Here is a 13003-nt window from a genome sequence, read left to right as displayed (position 1 = left end):
TCTGGGCATCTTCCTGTGACCCACACTCACACCTGTCTACCGACCTTCATTTTCACACTGGCACATGGAACCAAGTCTATTCATGACCTGCCTAGCCAAACTCAGTGGCTCTTCCCAGGGAAATCAAACCAGAGTCACCAAGCAGGAAGGGAAACAAAGGAAACCCAAAAAGGTGAGGAAAAAGCAGCAGGGAACATCCTTCTACATACACATTTTGTCTTCTGGTAACCAGGTGGAAATGTTTCTCAAAGGGGGTATAGGATTCTAAAAAGAAGGTGGAGATATCCAAGGCACTATGCACTCTCTCTCTCTCTCTCTCTTTCTCTCTCTGCCCATTGATTCACTGCATCTGAAGGGATAAAGGAAGCAGCCATTGGACTGGGGGATGGATTGTGACTGAACCCACCTGCTGAAGTGAAGAAAGAGATTGACAGAGCCAGAAGCGTACCCAGAAGTTTCCTACTACAGGACAGGCCCAACAAAGAAAATAACAGAACGCCACTAGCCATCACCTTCAGCGCCCAACTAAAACCTCTCCAACGCATCAGTCAGAGAACACGTCAATCTCTTAGGTCACTCGATTACAGACCTAAAAGTGGGGGAAAAAAACTTCAAAAACAGACTCCAGTGAGAGATTGCTGAATTGGAATTAATTTGAAAACTGGATACAATTAACTTTAGGCTTGAATAAAGACTAGGAGTGGATGGGTCATTACACAAAGTAAAGCTATTTCCCCTTGTTCCTCAGATGTTCTTGTCAACTGCTGGAAATGGCCCACATTGATTATCACAATAAAAGGTCCCCCCCCCCGCTGGTAATAGCTCGCCTTACCTGACCACTCTTGTTACAGTGTGTATGGTAACACCCATTGTTTCATGTTCTTTGTGTTTATCAATCTCCCCACTGTATTTTCCACTGAATGCATCCAATGAAGTGAGCTGTAGCTCACGAAAGCTTATGCTCAAATAAATTTGTTAGACTCTAAAGTGTCACAAGTCCTTTTCTTTTTGCGGATACAGACTAACACAGCTGCTACTCTGAAACCTGTCTTAACTCATTGTAAGTGAAGGGAGGAAAAACAAAGACGTACCACCACGTAATGGGCAAACAAGTCAGTTTCAGAGCATTTCTGCCTTTAATTGAAATGACATTCATGGGAGGGGAAGGAAGGAATTATGCTGAGAGTAAAAATTTCATATTTCCTCATCAAAAGAACAAAAGAGCTTTACAAGGGAGGGAGAAGAATGATGGAAAAGAAAAGAAAAATCGCTTTAATGGGAAGGGGGAAACCCCCCTCCCCATCGAGTCAGGGAATATCTATAATAAGGCCATTATATTGAATCACCTAGGGTGTGCAGCAGTACCGCAACATAGATGCTTTCCACATTGTTGGAAGGGTTTTTCCTTCGATGTAGTTAATCCAGGTCCCTGAGAGGCAGTAGCTAGTTCAATGGAAGAATTACACTGTGGGTCAGCAAAAAATAAATGCCTTGCACAGGGTATGAAAAATTTCCCGGCCCTGTGTGACAGAGCTCTGTTGATCTATTTTTTAAGCCTAAACCAGGCCTCATAAAAGCTGTCAATGGAAAAGACCAGTTTGGAAATCTAGTCCTATGTCCCTGCCAGGGCAGCAGAATCCCCTTCGGTTCTTTTTGTTCAGGAGAGTTGGAAATATTGCAGCTGTCCCAGCTTCACAGCAGAGATTATTTTGCATTCTGATTGAGCTCAGTGTCAGGCTGTGTGAGTGTGTTTGGTGTGCAGTTGGCACTGTGTGTGTTGTGAGTAGTGGACACTATGTGTGTGTTGTAGTGGGCATTGTGTGTGTGTTTACTGCGTATTCTCTGTGTGTGTGTGCATTTGGTGTGCATTAGGCACTCTGTGTGTGCATGTAGTGGGGGTTACAGTGGAGCTGAATATCAAGGATTGGCAGGTGTGTGTCTATTGACCTGCCCAGTGCTCCGGCTGGCATCCCCCATCCTGTCAGTGCAGGGCTTCTTGTGTGATCATAGAATCATAGGACTGGAAGGGACCTCGAGAGGACATCTGTTTCACTCCCCTGCACTCACAGCACAACTGAGTATTATCTAGATCATCCCTGACAGGTGTTTCTCTAACCTGCTCTTAAAAATCTCCAAAGTGAAGATTCCACAAACTTCCTAGGCAAGTTATTCCAGTGCATAGCCACCCTCACTGTTGGGATCTGTTTCCTAATGTTCAACCTAAACCACCCTTGCTGCAATTGAAGTCTGTAGGTCCTTGTGCTATTCTCCCTCCGCACAAACACACACACACACACACACACACTCTCTCTCTCTCTCTCTCTCTCTCTCGCAATTTTATTCCTAATTTTATTCCTAAAACTCTGTGTAACTGGTTGGGTCACATAAACCCCTTTGGAACTGCCACCCGATGTCCTGAGATGTGAAGGTGAACATTTCACCCTCTAGGTGGATGCCCCTAGCCACCAGCTTATAAAATCATTCTCTCTCTCTGGCCCTGTGATGCTTCCCATGTTTTCTCCACTGATCTCAGTTGGGGCCTGCAGACCTTGTAGGAATAGAAAAAAATAATAATAATAGCAATACAATAAAGAATAATACTCCCACGGGCTTTGCGAAATTACTTAATAGTGGTCTGGGAATTGAATTCACCTATTTCCATTCCCCAACACTAAATTGATTCAAAAATTGGTTAGGAGTTTATTAATTGCTTTCCTCAGGGCATCCTTCACTTCCATGTTCCTCAGGCTGTAGATGAGGGGGTTCAACATGGGGATCAATAGTGTGTAAAACACTGAGGACACTTTGTCTGTGTCCATGAAATAGCAGGAGGTGGGACGTAAATACATGAAGAAAAAGGTGCCAAAATACAGGACCACAGAGGTCAAGTGGAAAGTGCAGGTGGAGAAGGCTTTGTGCCGGCCCTGAGCAGAGCGGATCTGCAGGAGGGAGGAGATGACATAGGAGAGGAGGACAGTCACAAAGCTGCTCACTGTAATGCAGCTCATGGAAGCAAACATCACAATCTCATTCATGCAGGTGTCAGAACAGGAGAGCGCCAACAGTAGGAGGACATCACAGAAGAAATGATTGATGATGCTGGAGCTGCAGAATGACATCCAAAATGTTCAACATGTAATTATCATTGAATCCACCACCCCCACAGCGTACTCTCCAGCCACCAGCTCTTTACAAAGCTGCCTGGACATGGTGACGGTATAGAGCAGCGGGTTACAGATGGCCACATAACGGTCATACGCCATCACAGCCAGCAAGAGGAATTCAACATGTGCAAAAATGATAGAGATGCATTTCCACAGAGCAGACAGTGTAAGAAATACTTTTCCTCATGGCTAAGAAATTCATCATAGAATATAGAATATCAGGGTTGGAAGAGACCTCAGGAGATCATCTAGTCCAACCCCTGCTCAAAGCATCATCATGTGAGGGGAAATTATCAAGGAATGCTGAGATCACAGAAAGAGAATTACTGAGGAAAAAGTACATGGGGGTGTGGAGTCAGGGATTAATTGAAATTAACAAGATCACCCCCCATTCCCTACCAGGGTGATACCACAAATCAGTAGGAACACCCCAAACAGGGGGACCTGCAGCTCCGGACGATCGGTCAGTCCTGAGAGAATGAACTCAGTCACCTCCGAGTGATTTCCCTCTTCCATCACCTCTGACCAGAGATCAGGTTGCTACAGAGATGTGGGTTAGGTGAATGGTGCAGAAACCTCTGTATGAAGTAAGATAAATGCAGATCAGTTTCTCAATGGACATCAGTATCTGCTCTGAAAAGGGCTTTGTACACAGATCCAGAAGTTCACAAGCAGGTCATTCCAGGTGTTGGTACAATGCAGACACTGTGCAAATATAATAAATGCAGGTTAATCATGCCCCACCCACAAACACTCTTGTTCACTACTCCAAACAGAAAACAGTGACTTGTGACTCTGCTGTGAGAGAATCAGTCTGAAGGGATTATTCCTTAGCTAAAGATGGGGTGAAAGGAAGGAGTGTCAATCTTTCCACCCCCTTTGACAAGGGGAGTCTCTGTGGCTTGGCATGTCCGTTTGGGGTAAAGTTGCTTCCTGTGCTAATTAAGCTTTTGGCATTTACTTGAGCCTGTATGAAAACCCAGAGACATCATGGAAGCCCTGGCTTCAGTGACTAGGTAATTCCCTATTTTTTTCCCAACCAAGGAGTTTGCTCGTTTAGCTGAAGGGGTAGGAGTTGAAGTTTTGGTGCTGGAGGGTCTGGAATTCAATACCTGCTGATCCCCATGGTGTGTATGTGTGTGTGTGTGTGTGTGTGTGTGTGGTAATTCAGGACAATATCACTACCTGCTGAGACAGACAGAGAGAGATGTGTTCGTGTTTCCTCATTGACAGAAACTGCCTCTTTGGACCATTCAGGAAGTTTTATACTGAGATGTGTGATCTATGGCACATGATTCCTGAAGCAGCTGGGAATACCCTGAGCTCAGAGAGACACCACACTGAATTAATGCATTCAGTGAACCAAAGCCATCCTCGGTGTAACTGGTGCCCTGGGGATTAATTGACCTACTCTTTCTTACTGCTTTATAAATGATGCAATTTCTACCAGAGTTACAGAGTATGAGGTGAGCGGTATATTTCATCCTGCTGTTTTCAGTGCAAGCTAGGTACTCTGAAGACCTGATCCACAAAGGGTTTGTTTTGTTTTTTTTTGTGGAGACCAAAATCTTTTAGCTAAAAACTTAATATTTTGACTTGGAAGTACCACAGGGTTCCTCAGATACCACACATACCAATCTCTTCCATGAACCAGGATCCCAGGCTGTACTACATCCCCCATGATGGTCTCTCCTCTTGCTGAACTGCCCTGGAAACATCACCAGAATCCCACAGCCATGGTTTAGGGAGGAGGGGTGTTTGGTAATTTGATGGAAAGTTTATAATTTCCAGGGAAAAGATAATTTCTTGGAAAACATAGTTAAATGGAAAATCCAATCTCCTATAAAAAAAAACTTCTCAAGAAAATTTTCAACCAGCCTTAGCAAACAATTTGGAATCAAAGGAATCAGGAAAGTCAGATACATAGTGAAACGTACCAATTGTTTGCTGCTGTAGCTGATATCTTGTCAGTTATTCCTGGTTTCAGAGTCAGCTCATTGTCCTGGCCCCAATAGGTGGAATGTAAAACCTGCAAGACATGTAAGAGTACTCCAGATTATCTAGCTATTTATAGAGTGAGAATCACCTAGGTATCCTATGTCCTTCCTTTGCTAGGTTACTCCCCAAAGTAGGAAGACAGGTTCACTCATTTTGCTTGATGGAAACCACATGATGACCAGAGGAGCTCAGGAGGAGACCACAGCATGCTATGGACTTCTGCAGTTCACAAAACTATCCCTCTTGCATGCATATTATCTGTACACAGAGCTCAGTTTGAAGATGCTAATAAATCTATGAGTCAACTAGAAATAGTCATGCTCTCATCACAAATATTAATACATTTTTTGATAATGTATGTGAAGTTATGAGATGACACTGTATCATGTATTAATACATGTTCCAAACTGAGGATTGGCAAACCTTGTCTCTCTTCAACAAGACATATGTGCGCTGGTTAATTTTGTATTCTAAACAGTAACCAGAGTCATCAAGCAGGAAGGGAAACAAAGTTAGTCCAAGAAGGTGAGGAAAAGCAGCAGTAAATATCCTTCTACATTCAGTTTTTCTCTTCTGATAAACAGGTGGAAATGTTTCTCAAAGGGGGATAGGATCTATAAAAAGAAGGGGCAGACATCCCCAATGTACCACTCTCACTCTCTCTCTCTCTGCCCCTCCCTTCTTCCCCCCCTCTCCCCCCCCCCCCGCCCATTAATTCTCTGCGTCTCGAAAGGAGAAACAAGCAGCCATTTGACGGGGGAGGGTCCGACCTAAGAAGTTTGAAGTAAGACCTTCTGAAAGCATGTGGTTAGGAAACTTTTCCTTTGAATTTCACATCATGCAATTACTTAGGCAGAAGTTTGCATTCTAGCTTTATTTTTCTTGTAAACCATGTCTGACTTCTATGTCTTCTCATTTGCACTCACTGAAAATCTATCTTTGTATTCAATAAACTTTGTTTTATTGTTTTATCTAATCCAGTGTGTTTAAATAGAGTGTCTGAGAGTTGCATGCATATTAGCTTGTAGCTTGTATTGGCCAGGAGCGGACTGGGAAGCACAGGAACGTATATTTCAGGAGGGAATCAAAGATTGGGGAGTGTGTTGGGGTCACCCTCAGTATAACCAAGGGTGGTGAGAGGCTGAGTGTAACCCAGCTATTCCTGGCCAGGGCTGCAGTTACACACACATGCTCAGGGTGTGATTTGCATAATGGACAGTTGTTTGTGAGTGGCCCAAGTGGAAGCCACTTCAGCAACGCATTGCCCGGGTTCCAGGAAGGTCTGTCATAGCTGCTGATTAGTGTGGGTTAGACCCTGGTATGTCACAGCCACCAGCCTAGAAAATATCCCAGTAACACCAAAGGTGTGGTGCTGACTGACTGTAGTGTTCGATTGACAGAAAAGGGTGAGGTCACTGAAAGGATGGCCCATGCACTGATTAATGGCTGCATATGCACAAGGACATTGTAGTTATCACACCTCCCCCCAAGGAGAACCCTGACGTTCCCTAATGATGACTTTTCCCTTCTTCACTATTGTAGCAAAAATTATGCCCCACGGGTGTTCAGACTTTCCTGGTATTATCAGTGCTCCATGGATTGTTGGTGCCCCCTTCTCCAAAGTGGTGCCAACCTGTGAGGCTTTGCAGGGTCGATTGTATTAGGAGGAAAACTTGATGATCCAAGTCAGCTATATTCTTTAGTATAATCTGTGAGCGAGGGGTTACAAAAAATGTATACAAAGTCCTGATTCTATGAACACCACTAGAAACAACAAACAACCAGCAATCTCTGTATCCAAAGTCACCCCAGGTCTGTGCCCAGGAAACACTGTGCCCCTACTACCTCTAAGAGTCATGCTCATAACTCCTCCTCCTGGTTTCTGTGCCTCCTGTGACCCCGAGGTGCCTGGGGAAGTCCTCACAGTAAATGCCAAGGTCAGGGCAGGCTGCAAAAAGGAGGATATTCCTCAAACTGATGGTTAATACTCAAGATATCTGCAGCATCTCTGCAGAAGCTGCTACAAAATATCTCCGAGCATGCCAGCTCTCTTCTGATTCTTTTGTTAATTTTATTTATTTCCTATAACTCATAGTCCGTGAAACAGAGTACGGCATTGCACCCCATAATTCTTTATAGAACTATGCTTATGCATGTAAATATGACATAACTGGAATATGTTTTATTGCTAGATAGGCATGTAACATATCTCTGCAAAGGTTATGATCTATTGGATATATTTATCCTGTTTTCATGCATGTAACATTTTTGTATTCAAAGTTATGAATATTGGCTGTGTACTTGTTTGTTTTAAGTAGCCTCAGTTAAGCAGTTGGTCAGCTTCTTGAGAAAAGACTATTCTCTGTAAGTGCCCAATCTAGAAACACTTAAGCTAACAATGAACTTTGAGAGATGCCAATCCACATCTGCGCTTTCCTGGGAATGTGGCTTTGTCCTGTAAGGAAGTGAGTCATGTATGGACATGTGACTTGCCCATGTGACTCCAAAACTCCATCTTGGAGCTGGATTCTGCACAGAAGAGGGGAAGGGGTTTTCAACCACAAGACAGAGATTATATCAGCCCCTGGGGAAACTCCTCCATTTTGTCTTCAGCCTTCACAAAAGGCTTTTCCGCCCAAGAAGATGCCGGAAAGAAACTGGAACAAAGGACAGTAACTACAGGGGTGTGAGAAACTGCTGGACCCACACTAGGAGGAAGTCTTTTCTGTAAAAGAGGCTTATTGCAACATCTTTGAGGGTGAGATTTACCTGCATTTAGTTTTTTACTGTATTCGGTTTAGACTCGTGTTTTATTTTATTTTGTTTGGTAATTCATTTTTTTATGTCTGTTGTTACTTGGAAACACTTAAATCCAACTTTTTTGTATTTAATAAAATTACATTTTACTTATTAATTAACCCAGAGAATGTATTAATACTGGGGGGTGGGAGGGGGCAAACAGCTGTGCCTATCTCTCTATCAGTGCTATTAAGGGCAAACAGTTTATGAGTTTACCCTGTATAAGCTTTATACAGAGTAAAACAGATGTATTTGCGGTTCGGACCCCACTGGGAACTGGGTATTTGAGTGTTAGACACAGGAGCACTTCTTTAGCTGTTTTCAGTGAAGCCTGCAGCTTGTGGGGGACGTGGTTGAGACTTGGATCTGGGTTTGCAGCAGGCAAGCGTGTCTAGTTCAAACAAGGTAAAATACTGAAGTCCCAAGCTGGCAGGGAAAACGGGCTCAGAGGGAGACTCAGCATATCGGGTGGCAGTCCCAAAGGGGTTTTTGTGACCCAACACTTCACAGTGGCATAGTCGAGTAAGATCTGTACACAGCTGATTGCTTTGAGACACTAGTAGCGATTTTAAGTGAGTTTTGGGTGTGGTGGGTGGAAAACAGGCCAAGTTGGTTTGTTATTTGCTAAATGCTTATTTCGGGTAAGGGAAATAGGGTCCGAAAAAAGCAAAATAGGTAAGAGTGAAGATCAAAAGAAGCTAGAACTGCAGAAGTTGCAGACTGTCCAGAGAGGCTGAACACTTGGCACCAGGAAAGTCTCTGTTGAGAAGCCCATAAGCTGAGTGAATCTCAGTTTCAGTGAACTGCAGAGGGGGTGTGGCCCAGCACAAGAAAGGAGGAAAATGACTACCAGTGAGGCAGCTGCTAAGGTAGAGCTGGCCAGACTGGAAGCCGAAGAGAAGGCAAAGCACCTGGAGTTTCAACTGAAGCTCAAAGAGGCAGAGGTAGCCAGGGAAGAAGCTGCCACAAAAGGGCTAGGGAAGCAGAGGCAGCCAGGGCCAAAGGGGCCATGGAGTTAAGAGACCGAGAAATACAGGCCCAGATTGAGGCCCCGAGGCATGAACTGGCTGTTATGGAGTGGAAGAGACAAAACCCACGAGCAGCTGGCCCCACTTCCCCAAAATACACAAATGGGAGCAACAATGTCCGCGATATGATAAGTCCACTGATATTGCTGAATATTTCATCACGTTTGTGCACCCGCCATACAATTCCTGATCATCAAATGATGACCACATTGGTCGCAAAATTAACTGGAAGAGCTCTGGACATATTAAATAAGATGCGTATTGATGATGCTTTAAACTATGGTATATTTAAGAAACTGATTTTGAGACAGTTTCAGATTACACCTGAAACCTACAGGATTAAATTCAGGAATCTTAAGTGGGCATCTGGATTGAGTAATGTAGCTTATGTAAATGAAATGAGAGATTTTTTTTGATAAGTGGATGAGGGGAAAAGGCATTACAAGCTTGGAAGAAATGTGTGATTTGGTTACTCAGGAACAATTCCTGAATATGTGCAGTGATGATGTAAAACAGTATCTGTGGGACAAAAAGGTGGATGCAATGAGTGGATTAGCTGAGTTTGCAGACTCTTTTGAGTCGTCCCAAGCTGCAATTAAACAGTAACCAGTGGCAGAGGGGTACAGGATTGGGGGAAAGCAGAATCACCGTTTTACCCCAGGGGAAAAGGAGGCTGGGCGTCCACCTTCCCATTCCCCTGTAAAAAAGAAAAGGAGTACTTGTGGCACAAGTACTCCTTTTCTTTTTTGCGAATACAGACTAACATGTAGTCTAACAGAGTCACGGCTGCTACTCTGATTCCCCTTTGATTCGTCCGAAATCTCCTGTATAAGCAGAGGAGCCCAAGAGCTGCTAGGATTGTGAGTCCACTGAGCACCTGAGGAATAAATGTCCTTTGCTGAGTGGGAACAGGCAGCAGGTAACACATGAAGCTGCTGCTTCTCAGAGCCAGGCTGCTGCCTCTTTCCACACAGGATTTGTAAAGGGGGTTTCTATACAACCAAGCAGGGAGCATATGCATGCTGTTAAACTGAATTGGAAAGTACCCCTGGGATTAAGGGACATGGGTGCAGAGATTTCTGTGGTCAGGAGGGACCTGATCCAGGAGAAGGATTTGTTGCCAGGGGAAATAGTAGAATGAGAACTGGTGAGAGGTTAGAAAGTCCTTGCCCCTTTAGCTAAGGTACACACGGAAATGGTGATTTGCAGGCTGAGCTGACTGTTGCCACAGTGGCACACACTCTTGCACCATTTTGACTGGGGAATGATTTCTTTGATGTGGCAGAATCTGTCCCAGGCTTGGCTAACAGTGAGAAGGAATCTTGTGTTCAAAGCCCCGGGGCGGGGGGTGTTTGAAGTCACATGAGCTAGTGGGAGAATAGGAGAAAGTCTCTTAAATGCCTCTCTAGCACTGAAGCATGCAGCTTCGGGGGCAGGAATGGCTGTAACCAGTTCCTGTAGCTCCGGGGCTCAAGGCAAGTCCCTGCAGGAGGGGCTGGACAAAGCCAGCTCCTGTCCTGTGAACATCTGCCTGAGGGAGGGGAATGTTCCAGCTGTAACAAGGAGGCCATCCCAGCTGCTGACTGCCAGGAATCATAGAATCATAGAATCATAGAATATCAGGGTTGGAAGGGACCTCAGGAGATCATCTAGTCCAACCCCCTGCTCAAAGCAGGACCAATCCCCAATTTTTGCCCCAGATCCCTAAATGGCCCCCTCAAGGATTGAACTCACAACCCTGGGTTTAGCAAGCCATTGCTCAAACCACTGAGCTATCCCTCCCCCCGAAGTGTCAGGTCGGCAGGGGACAGGCCCTGCTCTGGGGTACACAGAAACATGTACCCCAAAGGTGGAAGTTGGGGTCCTGGTAACCGCTTTGGTGGGAACAGACCCCAGGGACTCTGTAGCTGGAAGCAAGCCCAACCTGAGGGAAAGAGGGGGATTTTGCTAGTCAGGTAAGGGTCTGTCCTCACTGGTAGCTGTGAGCCCACAGCCGGACCAGAGTCACCTTCCCTTTTGGGGGACGCAGGAGTGTCTGATCCAGAGGAGAGCCCAGAGAGGGAAGTCCAGACAGAAGGTGAGGAGGGATCAGAGAGGCTGCCCACATTTTGTAGGGAGACTTTTTCCCAGGAGGAGGATGAAAAATATGCATTTAAAATGCCAAACCCCTCTCCTGTGAATCAGGTTTTAAGGGAAGACTTTGGGTCAGATCTCCTGGAGGGGAGAGTCCACCCAGATGACTTTTGGTAACTCAGGGGATCTTACTGATCCAAAGCACTCCATTAAATAATGTTATTCCTGATACCCTTATAAAAAATAACACCGTCTTTCAATGCTTTCTAGAAATATGCTTATGCGTGTAAATATGACATAACTGGAATGTGGGTTATGCTATATGTGCTGTTATAAATATAAAGGGAAAGGTAACCACATTTAAATTCCTCCTGGACAGAGGAAAAATCCTTTCACCTGTAAAGGGTTAAGAAGCTTAGACAACCTCGCTGGCACCTGACCAAAATGACCAATGAGGAGACAAGATACTTTCAAAGCTGGAGGGGTCCGGTGGAAACAAAGGGTTCTCTCGGTCTGTGTGTCGCTTTTGCCAGGACCAGAACAGGAATGCAGGTCAGAATTCCTGTAAAGGGTTAATAAGCAATCTAGTTAGATATGTGTTAGATTCTGTTTTGTTTAAAGGGTTGATAAAATAAGTTGTGCTGAATGGAATGTATATTCCTGTTTTTATGTCTTTTTGTAAATTAAGGTTTAGCCTAGAGGTATTCTCTGTGTTTTGAATCTGATTACCCTGTAAGGTCCTGATTTTACAGAGGTGATTCTTGTACTTTTTCTTTAATTAAAATTCTTCTTTTAAGAACCTGATTGCTTTTTCAGTGTTCTTAAGATCCAAGGGTTTGGGTCTGTGTTCACCTATGCAAATTGGTGAGGATTTTTATCAAGCCTTCCCCAGGAAAGGTGGTGTAGGGCTTGGGGGGATTTTGGGGGTTGAGACGTTTCCAAGTGGGCTCTTTCCCTGTTATATTGATTAGACGCTTGGTGGTGGCAGCAATAAAGTCCAGGAACAAAAGGTAAAATAGTTTGTACCTTGAGGAAGTTTTAACTTAAGCTGATAAAAATAAGCTTAGGGGATTTTTCATGTAGGTCCCCTCATCTGTATCCTAGAGTACAGAGTGGGGAAGGAACCTTGACATATGCCATGTAACATATCTCTGCAAATGTTATGAACTATTGTATATATTCATCCTGTTTGCATGCATGTAACATATTTGTATTCGAAGTTATGAATACTTGTTATGTTCTTGTTTGATTTTAAGTTGCCGCAGTGAAGCAGTAGGTCAGCTTCTTGAGAAAAGTCTATTCTCCATAAGTGCCCAATCAAGAAACACTTAAGCTAACAATGAACTTTGAGAGACGCCAACAACATATGAGTTTTCCTGGGAATGTGGCATCGACATGTAAGGAACTGAGTCATGCATTGACATGTGGCTTGCCCATGTGACTCCAAAACTCCATCTTGGAGCTTGATTCTCCATAGGAGAGGGGAAGGGTTTTCCACCCACAAGAGAGAGACGATGTAAGCACCTGGGGAAACCCCTCCATTTTGTTTTCAGCTATCATAAAAGGTAGTCTTTCTACCCCAAGGAGATCCCTGAAAGAAACTTGAAGAGAGGAGAGTAACTACAGGGATGTGAATGATTGCTCGACCCTGACTAGGAGGAAGTCTAATCAGTAAAAGAGGCTTATTGGAACATCTCTGAGGGTGAGATTTACCTCCATTTAGTTTTTACTGTATTAGGCTTAGACTTGCGTGTTTTATTTTATTTTGCTTGGTAATTTACTTTGTTCTGTCTGTTATTACTTGGAACCACTTAACTCCTACTTTCTGTATTTAATAAAATCACACTGTACTTATTAATTAATGTACAAGAGTATGTATTATTACCTGGGGGGCATACAGCTGTGCATATCTCTGTATCAGTGTTATAGAGGGTGAACAAA

At 44.1% G+C, this 13003-nt stretch overlaps 1 pseudogene; it reads right to left on the bottom strand.

The window, feature by feature from the left end:
* Positions 1 to 2557: 2557 nt before the first annotated feature.
* On the bottom strand, positions 2558 to 3736 carry LOC119856847 (annotated as a pseudogene).
* Between the last annotated feature and the right edge of the window lie 9267 nt (positions 3737 to 13003).

Source organism: Dermochelys coriacea, chromosome 6, assembly GCF_009764565.3.
Source record: "Dermochelys coriacea isolate rDerCor1 chromosome 6, rDerCor1.pri.v4, whole genome shotgun sequence".
NCBI lineage: Eukaryota > Metazoa > Chordata > Testudines > Dermochelyidae > Dermochelys > Dermochelys coriacea.
Note: the sequence above shows the minus strand (reverse complement) of the source record. Positions and strands in the feature narration are given on the sequence as shown.